Here is a 17,666-nt window from a genome sequence, read left to right on the forward strand (position 1 = left end):
AACAAACTGGGGAAATCAGAAGAAACTGAGAACTGAGATAAAAGGGAAGATAGTGGAACAGGTAAATAGCTTCAAGTATCTGGAAGGGGTGGTTGAGGATAGGGGAAGTCTGAATGAAGAGGTCAAAGCTAGAATCAGAGGGGCTTCAGCCAAATGACATAGAATCTCAGGTGTAGTCTTAGAACAGAAGAAACAAGCTGAAATGTAAAGTGTACAAGACAGTGGTGTGACCAGTACTACTGTATGGTACAGAAACCTGGGCAGGAAAGGCAGAACAGATGAGGAAGCTAGATGTGATGGAAATGAAGTTGCTGAGGAGGGTGGTAGGCTGCACACTATGGGACACATGAAGAAATGACGACATAAGAGCAGAAGCCAAAGTAGCTCCAATTGTAGAATAGATCAAAAGGAACAGCTTACTGTATTTCAGACACGTGCAGAAATGCAGAAGATGATCTGGTGAAGAATATTTGGGCTAGACAGGAGGAAGGTAAGAGGAAATGAGGACATCCAGCAAAACAGGTGAATGGATTGTGTGAAAGAAGATTTGCAGCAATCAGGCATGAGTGTTGAAGAAGGCAGGAGTGTGGCACTGAATCAAGAGAGATAGGAACAGTTAGTACGATAACCCGGCACCATGTAGAAAAATGGGAAAAAGGGGCTGCTGCTGCTGATGATGATGATGATTTAAAAACTGTAACAAACCACTTGGAAATACTACATATCCCATACAGGGTGCTGAAGCAAAATTCTGAATGCCAATACTGCCAATCACACCCCGTGACACCTTGCACCTAGAGCAGCTGCCCCCTTTTGCCCCACCCCAGCTACACCTCTCTTGTTAAGATCCAAAGACAGTTGAAGTGGAGGTCTTTGGAGAGTGATTAGAGAGTCTTGAAAAAGTGAGAAGGGTAGAAAACAGGCTATTTATAGGCAAATATTTCAATGTGGTTCTCAACCCATAAATGTATAAACTACATGGGAAAATAGAATTTCATTATAAAAGTAAAAAAGAGTTAGAACTTGGCATGGTAACTCTTGGAATAATGGCTATATGGTAAACCCCAAACCAGGTGTAAGTGTTTATACATTTTAAGAAATGAAAATAACCACTAAGTGGACTGGATAGACTGCTGGTAGACAAGACTACAATGTGAAAGATAACAGGGTTGCATTGTGAAGAGATGAGTGTATCTGACCATGCTATAGTAAACATGGACTGGGAAGGGGATACCAATTCTATAAGAGGATGGAGATGGAACTGTGGCCAGTGGCAGAAATTGTAATAGATAGAATAGATGCAGGAGATCTACTATGCTTAAATAAACAAACGGAAGAAGATGGAAGTGGGGATAAAAGAATACGAGAGTGAGATGGAATTTAATCAGCAAGGAGAAGATGGTTGACAGGAAAGTGGAAATAAGAAGAAGGAAGCAAGAAAGGAAGAGGAAAACTGAGAGATGTTTATGGGAACTGCAATGTAAAGACAACAGAAAAGAACTGGAAGAAGAATAGGGGGAGAATACTTACATATAGAGTTAAAAATCAAACTAAAATCATTGGAAGAGAGAAAAAAGTAAAGCAAATCTGGAAAGGAAGGGTGACCAGGTGGTGGATTAAAGAAGAAATAGAAACTAGTTTGTTGATGTGGAGTATTAAGACCAAAAAAATGGAATCTTGGATTAGGGAATAGAGTCAAAGGAGGATCAGGTGATAAACAATAGTGCTGGAATAAGGAATATATTCAAGGACATGCCTGCCAGAAAGACTATGGAGGGGTTTACTATCTAGAAACATACCTCTTAACCTTTAAGTGCAAGGAAACTGGACAAAGCCTGACAAAATGGGGGAACAAAGACCCCAAAATAGGGACATATTTTAAATATTGTTCTTAGAAAGTTGCTAGAGTAACAAGGTTTGTGTTAACATACCTTTTCTGAAGGATTTGAAGTCTGAAACACAAATGTATGTCGTTATTTAGTGACTTCAATCTTTCGATCACCCCAAAGATTCGTCAGAAAACCACATATTTTATGAAGAATAGACCAAAAATATAAGGCAAAAATATGGACATTCTGAGAAAATCTGTACAGCTGAGAGGTATGTCTGGAAGAGGAAATTACTAAAAGAGGGGGATTGGGTGGGACTGAAAAAAATGGATAGGAAAAGGAGAAGTAATAGAGGCCATGATGTCTTAGAAGTGTAAAGGTGGGTGATCTAGAAAACCTTCCAACAGATTGCTGTAAGACAAGGGGATTGTTGGTAAGTGATACTTTATCGTGAACATTTAATGAGCTATTGGAATGAGGGAGGATAACAGCAATGATAAAGAATGTTAATATAACGATTCTATATAAATGAAAAGGTAGTCAAGAAAATGTGAAAAATTATTGAGTAATATCTCTGTGTAATATGAATGTAAAACTATTAAAGTTTTAATAGACAGATTAGAAAAGATATTATCTGCAATAGTAGGAGAAGAGCAGGTAGAATTTGTAACAAAGACATCTTCTGCAGATCATTTGCATGCATTAGTTAATGTTATATGTGGGGCTGAAAGGGGTGGCAAGGGAAAGGCAGGAATAGTCCTGATGGATATACAAAAAGATTCTGATGTGTACCCTGGAATTTATGCAAAAGGTAACAGAGCAGGAGGTGGGGAATGGGAGATGGACTCGAGGTGTAGCTGCTTTATACAGGGATCCTTGGATGAACCTTTTAATAAATGGGGGATTGCTGCACAAAGTAGAAATGAGAAAGGGTACTCAAAGGGATGGCCACCATCACTTGGATTATTTGTCATGATAATTGAATGCATGGTGCAGTGACGTAAAGTGGGGAGGAAACATAATGGTAAGGATAATAAGAAGTAATACCTTCTTATTTGAAAATAATTGTGTGGTAACATGAGAGGATGTTGAAAAAAAGTCCCACAGATTTTTAAAGCATTTATGTATGAAACAGGATATCACCCCAAAAAGTCAGTAGTAATAAAGTTAGGGAGCGATGAAGGAAGGATAGAGGAACTGAAATAAACATGTGCGAGAGAAGTATTTGGGTTTGAAGCTTTTTCAAGAAATGGAGCAGGTCAAGAAGAGAAACTGGGAGGACCTGAGGGAGAAGATAGGCATAGTATTGGATACATATGAGGGGAAAAGTTTATATGTTGAAAGGAGGGATTAGTCTGGTGAAATGCGTGATCACACTGCATGCAATGTATATGGGGAGGCATATTCAAATAGAACCTCAAGAAATGAGAATAGAAGAGATTCAGCAGGTGCATGATGGGTTTATATGGGGGGGGACAAATAGCAAAGGATATATTATGAGCAGATAGGAAGTTAGGAGGACAGGGATCCCTGGATTTCCAAAGGTATATCACAGCAATAAATCTAGCCAAGTGATTAAGGGGGTGGGATTTGAAAGGAGTGGAATGCATTTGATGGGAAGAGGGATATAAAGGAAAATATATGGGACTCTATCATAAAATTAAATGAGGGACCAATAAGGCAGAAAAGAGTTTTCTCAGAATAAAACATGTAAAAGGCATGTGGATAGAAAGCTGTCTAGGTACATTCTATGAGGGGAAAAAAGTCAAGTCTTGTTTGAAGAAATCTTGCTAAATATGAATTATGTGAGGGGTACTTATTACTTGACAGAGCCCTCCTTATAAACATTCATGAAGAAGATGCAGACAGGGCTGGAAGTAGAGGACATACAATAAAAGGCACAGGGGAGTATAAAAGGAAAGCCAAACAAAATTGAAAAAATATGAAGTGAATGGGGAAAACACAGAAAGAAAGGATAGAGAAGATATACAAGCATCTGTAAGAAACAACAGTACAGATGACAATGGAAAGACTAAGAAAAATGTGCTTAAAAGAATCCATGGACTGAGATGAAGACTACCTGTGGGAAAAAGTTTTGGACATGATGAGCTTATTGAATAGTGTAGGCCTGATTGAAGATGTGGATACCGTCTAGTCGTTGTTAGTGGAGTGATTCTATCATCAACACCAACTGCCCCTATCCATGAGGGACATAGGTGCCAGCCCTTGGGTAAATTTACAGTTATCCATCCAAGTGTCAACATTTCACTTAAATAAGGTCATTGGGGAGCTCTGCTTCATCTGAAGTGAGAGCTTATTCCAGAGGAGCGGCAATCTCTGGAAGCTGTCCTCACCTTGGAGGATGCAGACATTTGTGCAGTCATGAAGATCTGGTTCAAGGCTGTGGAGAGCACACCAACAATACTGGGTTACATCTCCTTCCACACGGTCAGACCTCAAACTGAAGGTGTGAAAACTAAAGGAGGCGGTATATTAATTTTCATTAAAGATAAATACACCTCCAGTTTGGTTAAACAGTACGATTCCCTGGAGACACTTCAGGTGCAATTAACTGTTGGTAGGACACCTACTCAAGTCATTTCCAGTTATAGGATCCTCTCCATGAATCAGGACACCCACTCTACCTATTTGGATCTACTTTAGTCTATCAAGATACATCCAAACACCATGGTTTTGGGTGATTTTAACTACCCATCCATTGACTGGGTAAATTACTTGTGCTCAAACTCACTTGCCCAAAGGTGCTTCAGCTTCCATAACTCCAGGGCCCTGGACCAGCTGGTTGTCACCATCACAAGAGGTGCCAACATCCTGGATATGGTGCTTACCAATATGGGGGACCACTGTAGCACCCCCACAGTGAGGTCCTACCTGGTGAGATCTGACCACAAATCGGTCTCATTCAAAGTAACTATCACACCTAACCTCCCAGCAGCATCTAAACTAAGAAACATCTTCAAAGCAGATTATAACCTCTTATGGGATGGTATAAATAGCTTCACTGCACCTCCCTTGCACAGATGGAACTGGCAATTATGAAGAGTTCTACACTAATGCTTTATATAGACACCTGCATAACTGCATTTGCTCAGCCATACTTGATAGGACCAAAACAAGCTCCTCAAGGAAGAGCAAACCTGTCTGGTGGAAAACTGCCATTAACAGGCTTTAAAATAAGAGGAAGAAATTGCTGTCTAAGAGTAAGAGAGAGTGAGCCTTAAACTGGAAACACTCCCTCCTCAGCTTAAACAAGCAAATAAGACTGCTTGTGAAGTCCTCCAAAGCAAACTGAGTCCAAATTAGCTTCCTCAACAAAGGACAACCGCAAGGCATTCTATAGTTGCATCCGTAACCTAAAAGGAAAAGCCCAGACTTGTGCCGAACTGGTAGTTAATGATACCACATATACTGAGACTGTGGACATAGCTAACCGGTTGGCTGACAGGTTCACTCCCTAGTCCCCACCACACATACCCCATGACATCCCTACCACCTGTCTCCTACCTTGTGTCTCTAAAGAGCAGGTTGTAAATGCCCTCTCTAAGGCCAAAAACACAGCAGCTATGGGACCTGATAACATCCTAGGCTGCATCCTACATAGGCTTCAACATGAATTAGCAACACATTTGGGTACTGTTTGTAATCATAGTCTAGACACTTGCTTCATACCAGCTGAATGGAAAACAGCCTTTTTTATTCCCTTGCACAAAGGTGGTGCTTACCCCAGGAACTATATACCTATTAGCCTGACTAGTCTTATCTGCAAGGTCATGGAGTGAATCATCATGGACCAATAAAGATAAAGGTAATCTCCAAACACTTGACACTACTCAGTTTGGATTTATCAAAGGGAAATCATGCCTACTAAACCTGGTGGACTTCTTCTAGACCATCATCAAGGCACTGGACGATGGGAAATCTGTGCAAAAAATCAAAGAAATATATAGATTCATAGGTTAGTACTAAGCTAACTGCTCTTGCGAGCCATTGTAAGCCTAGCCAATTATCCCTGTGAGACTCAAACCCTGCACTTTGTGTTTGTAAGACAAACACCATATGTGGAAGAAAGTGACTTACTGGTAACTCTGGATATAAAATCATTGTATACAGTAATACCTAATGATGGACAGTGAGGCTTGAATTAATTAAATCTAAGTTATATTCTGATAATACTATAGGAATATTAATGGAATTGCTTGATGTTATTCTCAGTTATAATTTCTTCTCATTTAATAGTGATTTTTTCCCATCAAACAAATGGAGTGGCAATGGTGGCGGCAGTGGTCCCCAGTTATGCTAATCTGTATATGTATGGGTGGGAAACCACTCATATATTACATAGTAAGTACCAAAATAATATTGTGGCATTGTGGCATTTTATTGATGATGTTTTCTTAATTTGGAGAGGAACGGAAGAGGTCTTATGTGAATTTAAGACATACATTAACAGTGTGTGTACTTCTTTGAAATTTACCTTCCAATTTGATTTAAACAATAAATTTCTTGGATGTAACTGTCTTTAAGAATAAGAGAAATTAGCAATAAAAATATTTAAAAGAGGTTCAAAATAATATGTACTTATATGATAGTAGCATGCACCCCAAGAAGACCAAAGAAAATATAGTAATAGTACAGTTGTTAAGGATCAGTGACCTGACAGAAAGGGAGGAAGATTTTGGTATAGAAAGTGACAATTTTTATGAAAAACATTGGGCAGGATTCACGAAGCCTCCGTGTAAGAGTTACAAGGCTTACACGGAGGCTGCAGTTAAACGGTGTGACGTCAGCATGTCATGCATATGCATGAGGGCATGCTGAATCACACCTAAGGCTTGCACGGTCCGTGGAAGACAGTAGGGGGCGTGTCCGTAGGCCGAGCCCTGCAAGCGGACACGCCCCCAGAAGAGTAAAAGTGCCTAAAGTAAACCCCCACGACAGAGTCCATGGAAATGTGAATAAACACAACACAACGCATGCCCCCACAGACTATGAACACAAAATTATATAAATGAACATGTTATATTTTTTTTAAATTGTAAAGATGTTTGCCCATGAGTGCGCTCGTTTGCGCGGGTGTGCCCCTAGCTTAGCCACAGTTAGCAGTAAGTGGAAAAGCATATAAGAACTAACTATGCAAAGTAAGCCAAAAAGCAATAGCGTAGCAGTAGAGACGGCTGAAGAGCAGGCAGTCATGGTTCGAGCACCCACAACATCAATTTTTATTTTTAGTGAAATAAGCACGAAACAAGTCCCTGACATATATGTACACATATAAAATTATATTTTATGTAAAATGTAATGGAATAGGCCATTTATGTTGAAGAAATGCGAGATAACAAAATAATAAAAAATGCCAGATGTGCTTATAGCTGAGCTACAGTTTAACAAGCTGAGTGCATCTGCCCATAGGTGAGCAGTGGTTTAACAGGTGTAAAATGAGTGCCCGAAGGTGAGCAGTGGTTTAACAGGTGTAAAATGAGTGCCCATAGGTGAGCAGTGGTTCAACAGGTGCAAAATGAGTGCCCGTAGGTGAGCCGTGGTTTAACATGCTGAAACTGTGTGCCCCTAGCTGAGCTGAGCGTAATATGCGTGCTGACAGGCAAATGAAGTGTAAACCAGCATAACCCGTTTGCGCGAAGCTGCGCACCGCGCCAACAAGCTAACCGACGGGCAACGTTGAGCAAGCTGTAACAAAACTGCCTTTACACAGACACACCTCCTAGCCTGTCTAGACAGTCATAAAATATAAAAAGCAGTGGCCAGGTTCGAACCCAGGATACCATGCATCATAGTCAAGGTACTGAACCACTAAGCCATAACAGCTGTACTTAGAAATGCAGTAATAGCAAATATATAGGAATGAATAGAAAGAGGAGCATGACAAAGCAGGTTTTGTGAAGCTGATACAATTCCAAAATGGCCAATCACAGATAAGTGCGGGAAAAACGGCATATATAAGCCCCATAGGCGGGAATACACAGCATAACCGATTGTAGAACTAACTTGCAGCCAGAATGTCAGGAGTAGGTGAGGGTAGTTGCTTCCGAGCACAGAGGTGGGGCATTGAGGAGTCCAGATATATAGTTTGGCTCCTTGTCCACAATCATGAGGACCAACTCATGCAGGGCCAGGTCCTGTGGGGAGCATATAGGGCTGAGGCGTGGGACCGGTTGGCTCATGATCTTACCAGTGCAACAGGGATTCGAAGGACTGGTGAGCAGGTCCGTCACCACCATGCAGACCTGAAGAGACGCAAGCAGGACCAACTGAACCTTTGGATCCAGGAGGCCTGGCAAATGCCCAACGCCCCACTACTGAGTAAGTAACATCTAATTATGTATGTAAGAAATTAACCTAGCTGATATTATGGAGATGTGTATTCCAATATTACTTTATTTATATTATAGCTGCAGGTGTCCGTTCTGCGAACCGCAGAGCCTATGGCGATCGGCTGGTGAGGTTGCGCCACCAGGCAGGTCAGTAATCCTCTCCCTGTAACTGTAAATAAATATAAAAGTATGACAGTTAGCAAAAGAATGCAGTGCAGTCACTAAGTAATAAAATGTGCAAGTAACAGTGTAAGAGTGTTTGCAAGTATTGCTTGATTACAAAAGTGTGTTGCAGTCTGTAATCCAAACAGAAAAATGAAAATGTCTGAAATAAAGTCTGAAATAAAGATGCCCCACCTGTAATATAATAGTACACAACCTGCAGCAGGCTGAAAAGTACAGCTGCAGAAGATGAGCAAAACACGTGTGAAATATATCCCTGTTGAAATACTGAAACATGACAGAAGTGAGACTGTTGGAAAGGATTGTAATAACTACAGGTAAAACATGTCAATAAAGCCTAGAAGTAAGTACCATCCTGAATTGTAAAAATAAAACAAGTGAGAGAGTGTGAGAAAGAGTTATGAATCCACCAATAAAGTAGTAATAACTCCTGAATAAAGTATACTGCAGTCAGTACAGAATGAAATGAATGTGACAAGCAGAACCAAACTGTGAAATGTGTTCAAAATGTTCCTGCAGCTGGAATGTGTATCCCAAAATCTTGATATGTTGCTCTCAGTCTGCAATATGCAGATAGTATGATTGTCTGAAATACCAAACATCCACAGTTGTCTATAGCTATATAAAGCAAATGTAGCAGGATGATGGTTTTGGCCCTTTGCTCCACATATTTTATTACTTGGTCCGGATGTGTTCCTGTAACAGGTTGTGGGGTGTGGGCAGTGATTATATCCTACTGTGAGCTGTGTGTGTGGCACAGTGGTGCTACAGTGACATTATTACCTACTAACCAACTACCACTAGCATGGCTGTGTCACACTACTATTATAGAAAATCATTTAGATTTGGATGACATAATACATGACATGCTTTGTACCCATACACCCTTTACATCTATTCCTTTACATTCATTCCTACTAGCTGAACAGAGCTAGATATGAACATGTATGAATAGAAATGAAAATGTATATTGATATAGCAGTAACATTCCTATCACCAACTTGAAGTAGTTATCACATAGGAAACTGTAGGTAGAACTGTAGTGTGTATATATCTGCAGCTATTAGAAATGTACAGCATATGTATTGGTAATTGAAGGTGTTAATTATATTTTCTTCACCCTACCTTATAACCACATATAATCCATTCCACGTGAAATTGGTATGTGCAATCACAATTAACACCCCTGGACATTTGTCCTGTTGGGTCATACATATTTGCATGTATGTTGATGGATCTGCCCTGTTAATACATCCAAACCTGATGGCCTGTTGCCATCAATCAACCCTGCATGTTGTTGGACTGTGTAATGCTGTTCAAATTATGCATGTGTTATGCTCGCTGTTCAATGGTGTGAATATCTGGGTGTTTGGTTAATGGGAATACTAATGCATGCTGTTACAACTAATTGCGAATGGTATTGTATGTTACTAACCCAAACTGTCATGACATAATGCAAAACATAGGACAACAGGGAAGGCGGGTTCCAGAGGACCCACCTCTCCCACCTCAGCTGGCAAGTGCACCTGGCAGTAGTGCCCAGTCTGGACCCTCCTCCGGTGGCCCTGTGCCACCTGCGGGTGGAAGAGCTGCAGGGGATGGGGTTCGTCCCCCCTCTGCAAGTGTGGCTTGAGGAGAACCACCACTCACCCTCTGTAGCATCCGGACTGTGGTGCGTAGGGAGATCCAGGAAGCTGTTCTTGGGCCCCTACACCAGCTTGAGGCACAGGTGGCACAACTAACAGGCATGCCTGCTGCCCGGCCTACACAGCCCCCAGCACAGCCCCGTCCTGGGCAGTGAAGGCACAGTGGCAACTGCCCATGGGTGGGGATATCAGTTCCACTGTTGCCATCTGTGGGCTCATGGGCTCTGGATATCCAAACATCCATCCCCATCAATTGTGTAACCCCCCCACATGTGTCATACACCGCCCCTGTATGCGTCTTGTTTGTCTTGTCTGTTGACCTACCCAACCTACCTCCCCAGCTATACCGACTTCCTTTACCTGACATACCACTCTCACCTGAAAAAAAAAAAAAAGGGCACTCTGTACCCACAAAAAATTACGCCCCATACATAGCTGCCCACTTCGCACACATGTCTGCTGGACATGGAAACTGTCAATTACAATTGGCTGTACAACAAGTATTATTGTTGTCCTTACACCTCTCTCAGGGGTGGAAGGTTTCAAATCTCACACCAAATTACAAACATATGCACAGCTGTTGCTGATGAAGAAATGGGCAGCTATGGGCCTTACCTACATCCCTCCTGCAAAACCCAAGCTTGTTTCCCTACTGTCTTACCCTCTTTGTGACCCCTTTTTCACCACTTTCCTGTCTCCCCATTTTCATTTCTTTCAAAGAAAATAGCGGGTGTGCGCGGGGCTGAACGCCAGTGCGCATGCGGGAGCTCCACGCAAACCAGCGCTAACCTGGTTACAACTGCTTAAAAGTGCCTTAGTCACTCTGAATGACAGGTCCTGTAGTCTGTTCAAAAGTAAAATAAAATCCTACTGTTAGTCCCGAACCCAGGACCTTGGAAACACTAGTCTGCATGACTTACCACTAAGCCATGACTGCTATATAAGAACATTGTGCTACAATAAATATATCATGTAATAGTAGGAATGAATGTAAAGGGAATATAGGATGTGTAGTACACAAAGCATGTCATGTATATTTACTGTCAAATCTAGTGGATTTCTATAATAGTAGTGTGTGAACAGAAACAGCCATGCTAGTTATAATAATGTCACTGTAGCACCTTGCAAGCTACACACATACTCACAGCAGGATAATCACTGCCCACACCCCACAACCTGTTACAGGAACACATCCGGACCAAGTAATAAAATATGTGGAGCAAAGGGCCAAAACCAGGGACACATTACAAATAATGTTACAACAAACTTAGACAGTTCAGAGAGTAACAGGTTCTGCATTTTGTGGGATGTTTGGAAGGGTATGAAGTCTGAAACTTAAATGTTTGTCACTATATTCTGACTTGAGCCCAGAGTGATTTGCCAGAAAGAGCTGTGCATGAGATAGTGACCAAAATATGAGGCAGAAATGTGGACAACCTGCAAATATTTGTACACATGAGAGGTCTGACACCACCATATTTGAATAGTTAAGAGCCTAGACATAGCAACAGTGACTGAGTTACAGGGATGTTCCACAGACTCCATGTGAAATGTACAAACAGTAGGCAGAAAGGTGTTACAACACATGCAATGGTAACTATGAAGTCCTGAAAGTATGCACCACTTTCACGGCAGAAATAGTGTAGCAATACATATGCTCATGCTATCCCACAGTCACAACTGCAGAATACCAGACAATGTAATGGGTGTACCCCACTGATATGTACCATTCTATGAGGCAGATAACAGATGCACCTGAGAGTCTCTGGGGCCTGCTCAGCAGCATACTCAAATACCCTAATAGATGTCAAGGCCCACACCATGGCCAGACCACAATGCATGCTGTAACACCCTAGCAGATATAGCAAGCATTCCAAGGTGTGAATGTACATGGAAAATAGGAAAGCCACAGCAGCACACTACAGTCAGGACACCTAGCAGGCATACAAGTAGTGACTGTAAAGGGCAAATATTGAAGCCATAGCAACAAAGTGCAAGAGCCACTGCTATACACCAGTTACACCACATGTCCCACAGGAAAGCACACACACACACATTAACAGTAGTAGTAGTCTTAGATGTCAGTGTACATACACAGTTAGTACAGGAAACTGGAGAAATGAATGGAGAAATGTTAATCTACAACACAGCCGGGAATATGAGAGAGACACCAACCTTTACACTCACAGAACAGTGTCCACAGCATACCAGCATGGTCCCTGCCCTTAAAATCTGAAAGGGCTATGCCTATCTCACATACCTTTTTATAGCACTGTTCTGAAATCACAGTGAGAACTGCAATCAGTACACAAGTGGCTGCATGCAATTAGCAAATGCTGGCTAACAATTGGTGCAGAGGCCATCACATGGACATATGCAGATACCTACAAAAGCATGCTGTACTCCCAGTCCACACATGCAATACTTTCATTGCACCCTGAGGAGGTAGTGAGAGACAGAGAGAGAGAGAGAGAGAGAGAGAGAGAGAGAGAAACAAAACTAAACATACACAAACAAAACTGGTCAGCAACAGCCACCTGAAAGCTGACAACTGGCAAGTGGAGCAGCAGGACACAAAACCAGACAGCAACACAAGCAGCTGTGACAAACACAGGTAATGTAAAGTAATGCTCTAAAAGTCTACATACTTTCAACCCTCCATATGTGTCATTGGTCTGTATCCATATGTATATGAAGATGTGCAAAGGGCAGGGGACATACAGCAACTATCAGTGAAGGCTGTACATACATTTGTATGTGAGAGCATCTATGTGCACATATCAATGTAGGTTGAATGTAGGTTGTAGTGCAATGTACAAAGTAGGTTTCACAGTTATGTATGTTTAGCAGTATGTTAGTGTGTGTATACAGTATGGTAAACAAACATGTTGATATACCTATCTATCATATGGATACGTATGTATGTCAAAATATGTATGTATGTATATATATATATATATATATATATATATATATATATATATATATATATATAATATGCATATATGTATACATACATAGAGAGAGATGTAGGAATACATAGACAGATGTAGATAGAATATGTACAAACATATATATGTAATACACACATACAGATATAGATATATGTAGATACATATACATAGACAGACAGATCTGACTATCTACAGGTATCGAATAAAGTAAAGTTCAAACGGAGTAAATGCTCTACTGTAGACAGAACCAGGAACCAAATAACATAAAAAACAGTCTGTAGAGCAAAACAATGATGAAGTCTCAAAAAGGTTCAGAAACTGTATCTTCGTTGTTCAAATAACAGTAAAGTTGCCAGTCCCTTCAAATTGGTAAAAAACAAGTTTATTTAGATAAAAAAAGTCCTTGTTTACGGTAATCCCAAACAGGGAAGGCATGGATATGGTCAGGTGCCTTATGGATAGATCAAGTTCTTTTACTTCCAGTGATATAGACTTCATTCTTTCATTATTGGAGATGGTTTTAGAATCTAATGTGTTCTGTTTTCATGAACATATATTTTTACAGAAGGCTGGCGTATGGCGGGCACTTCATTGAGTACATCTGCCATAGGTGAGCAGTGGTTTAACAGGTGTAAAATGGTACCCGAAGGTGAGCAGTGGTTTTAACAGGTGTAAATGAGTGCCCATAGGTGACAAGTGGTTCAACAGGTGCAAAATGAGTGCCCATGGGTGAGCGTGGTTTAACATGCTGAAACTGTGTGCCTTGCCCCAAGCTGAGCTGGCGTAATATCGTGCTGACAGGCAAATGAGCGTAAACCAGCATAACCACGTTTGTGAGCGAGCTGCGCACCAGCGTAACAAGCTAACCGGCGGACAGCGTTGAGCAAGCTGTAACAAAACTGCCGCTTTACACAGACACACCTCCTAGCCTGTCTAGACGGTCATAAAATATAAAAGCATTGGTAGCCAGGTTCTGAACCCAGGGATACCATGCATCATGGTCAAGTGCTGAACCACTAAGCCATAACAGCTGTACTTGAAATGCAGTAATATGAAATAGATGGGAATGAATGAAAGAGGAGCATGACAAAGCAGGTTTTGTGAAGCTGATACAATTCCAAAATGGCCAATCTACAGATAAGTCACGGGGAAAAAGCGGCATACTCTAAAGCCCCCATGGCGGGGAATACACAGCATAACGATTGTAGAACTAACGCAGCCAGAATGTCAGGAGTAGGTGAGGGGGTAGTTGCTTCCGAGCACAGAGGTGGGGCATTGAGGTCCAGATATATAGTTTGGCTCCTTGTCCACAATCATGAGGACCAACTCATGCAGGGCCAGGTCCTGTGGGGAGCATATAGGGCTGAGGCGTGGGACCGGTTGGCTCCATGATCTTACCAGTGCAACAGGGATTGAAGGACTGGTGAGCAGGTCCGTCACCCACCATGCAGACCTGAAGAGGCATAAGCAGGACCAACTGAACCTTTGGATCCAGGAGGCCTGGCAAATGCCAGCACGCCCACTACTGAGTAAGTAACATCTAATTATGTATGTAAGAAATTAACCTAGCTGATGTTATGGAGATGTGTATTCCAATATTACTTTATTTATATTATAGCTGCAGGTGTCAGTTCTACTGAACCCGAGCCTATGGCGATGGCTGGTGAGGTTAGCAGCCGCAGGCAGGTCAGTAATCCTCTCCCTGTAACTGTAAATAAATATAAAAGTATGACAGTTAGCAAAAGAATGCAGTGCAGTCACTAAGTAATAAAATGTGCAAGTAACAGTGTAAGAGTGTTTGCAAGTATTGCTTGATTACAAAAAGTGTGTTGCAGTCTGTAATCCAAACAGAAAAATGAAAATGTCACAAATAAAGTCTGAAATAAAGATGCCCCACCTGTAATATAATAGTACACAACCTGCAGCAGGCTGAAAAGTACAGCTGCAGAAGATGAAAAACCGTGTGAAATATATCCCTGTTGAAATACTGAAACATGACAGAAGTGAGACTGTTGGAAAGGATTGTAATAACTACAGGTAAAACATGTCAATAAAGCCTAGAAGTAAGTACCATCCTGAATTGTAAAAATAAAACAAGTGAGAGAGTGTGAGAAAGAGTTATGAATCCACCAATAAAGTAGTAATAACTCCTGAATAAAGTATACTGCAGTCAGTACAGAATGAAATGAATGTGACAAGCAGAACCAAACTGTGAAATGTGTTCAAAATGTTCCTGCAGCTGGAATGTGTATCCCAAAATCTTGATATGTTGCTCTCAGTCTGCAATATGCAGATAGTATGATTGTCTGAAATACCAAACATCCACAGTTGTCTATAGCTATATAAAGCAAATGTAGCACGATGATGTAGCTGAACAGAGCCAGATATGAACATGTATGAATAGAAATGAAAATGTATATTGATGTAGCAGTAGCATTCCTATCACCAACTTGAAGTAGTTATCACATAGGAAACTGTAGGTAGAACTGTAGTGTGTATATATCTGCAGCTATTAGAAATGTACAGCATATGTATTGGTAATTGAAGGTGTTAATTATATTTTCTTCACCCTACCTTATAACCACATATAATCCATTCCACGTGAAATTGGTATGTGCAATCACAATTAACACCCCTGGACATTTGTCCTGTTGGGTCATACATATTTGCATGTATGTTGATGGATCTGCCCTGTTAATACATGCAAACCTGATGGCCTGTTGCCAACAATCAACCCTGCATGTTGTTGGACTGTGTAATGCTGTTCAAATTATGCATGTGTTATGCTAAGCTGTTCAATGGTGTGAATATCTGGTTGTTTGGTTAATAGGAATACTAATGCATGCTGTTACAACTAATTGCGAATGGTATTGTATGTTACTAACCCAAACTGTCATGACATAATGCAAAACATAGGACAACAGGAAAGGCGGGTTCCAGAGGACCCACCTCTCCCACCTCAGCTGGCAAGTGCACCTGGCAGTGAGTGCCCAGTCTGGACCCTCCTCCGGTGGCCCTGTGCCACCTGCGGGTGGAAGAGCTGCAGGGGATGGGGTTCGTCCCCTCTGCAAGTGTGGCTTGAGGAGAACCACCACTCACCCTCTGTAGCATCCGGACTGTGGTGCGTGGGAGATCAGGAAGCTGTTCTTGGGCCCTACCAGCTTGAGGCACAGGTGGCACAACTAACAGGCATGCCTGCTGCCCGGCCTACACAGCCTCCAGCACAGCCCGTCCTGGGCGGTGAAGGCACAGTGGCAGCTGCCCATGGGTGGGGATATCAGTTCCACTGTTGCCATCTGTGGGCTCATGGGCTCTGGATATCCAAACATCCATCCCCATCAATTGTGTAACCCCCACATGTGTCGCCACACGCCCTGTATCGTCTTGTTTGTCTTGTCTGTTGACCTACCCAACCTACCTCCCCAGCTATACCGACTTCCTTTACCTGACATACCACTCTCACCTGAAAAAAAAAAAAAAAAAAGAAAGGGCACTCTATACCCACAAAAAAATTACGCCCCATACATAGCTGCCCGCCGCACACATGTCTGCTGGACATGGAAACTGTCAATTACAATTGGCTGTACAACAAGTATTATTGTTGTCCTTACACCTCTCTCAGGGGTGGAAGGTTTCAAATCTCACACCAAATTACAAACATATGCACAGCTGTTGCTGATGAAGAAATGGGCAGCTATGGGCCTTACCTACATCCCTCCTGCAAAACCCAAGCTTGTTTCCCTACTGTCTTACCCTCTTTGTGACCCCTTTTTCACCACTTTCCTGTCTCCCCATTTTCATTTCTTTCACAGAAAATAAGCGGGTGTCTTGTGAGCTGAGCAGCCAGTCTTGCATGAGGAGCTCCCACAAACCAAGCGCTAACCGGTTACAACTGCTTAAAGTGCCTTAGTCACTCTGAATGACAGGTCCTGTAGTCTGTTCAAAAGTAAATAAAATCCTACTGTTGGTCCAGACAGGACCTTGGAAACACTAGTCTGCATGACTTACCACTAAGCCATGACTGCTATATAAGAACATTGTGCTACAATAAATATATCATGTAATAGTAGGAATGAATGTAAAGGGAATATAGGATGTGTAGTACACAAAGCATGTCATGTATATTTACTGTCAAATCTAGTGGATTTCTATAATAGTAGTGTGTGAACAGAAACAGCCATGCTAGTTATAATAATGTCACTGTAGCACCTTGCAAGCTACACACATACTCACAGCAGGATAATCACTGCCCATACCCACAACCTGTTACAGGAACACATCCGGACCAAGTAATAAAATATGTGGAGCAAAGGGCCAAAACCAGGGACACATTACAAATAATGTTACAACAAACTTAGACAGTTCAGAGAGTAACAGGTTCTGCATTTTGTGGGATGTTTGGAAGGGTATGAAGTCTGAAACTTAAATGTTTGTCACTATATTCTGACTTGAGCCCAGAGTGATTTGCCAGAAAGAGCTGTGCATGAGATAGTGACCAAAATATGAGGCAGAAATGTGGACAACCTGCAAATATTTGTACACATGAGAGGTCTGACACCACCATATTTGAATAGTTAAGAGCCTAGACATAGCAACAGTGACTGAGTTACAGGGATGTTCCACAGACTCCATGTGAAATGTACAAACAGTAGGCAGAAAGGTGTTACAACACATTCAATGGTAACTATGAAGTCCTGAAAGTAT

This window comes from Protopterus annectens, chromosome 1.part1, assembly GCF_019279795.1.
Source record: "Protopterus annectens isolate FY-2018-M chromosome 1.part1, PAN1.0, whole genome shotgun sequence".
In the NCBI taxonomy this organism is placed as follows: domain Eukaryota; kingdom Metazoa; phylum Chordata; order Ceratodontiformes; family Protopteridae; genus Protopterus; species Protopterus annectens.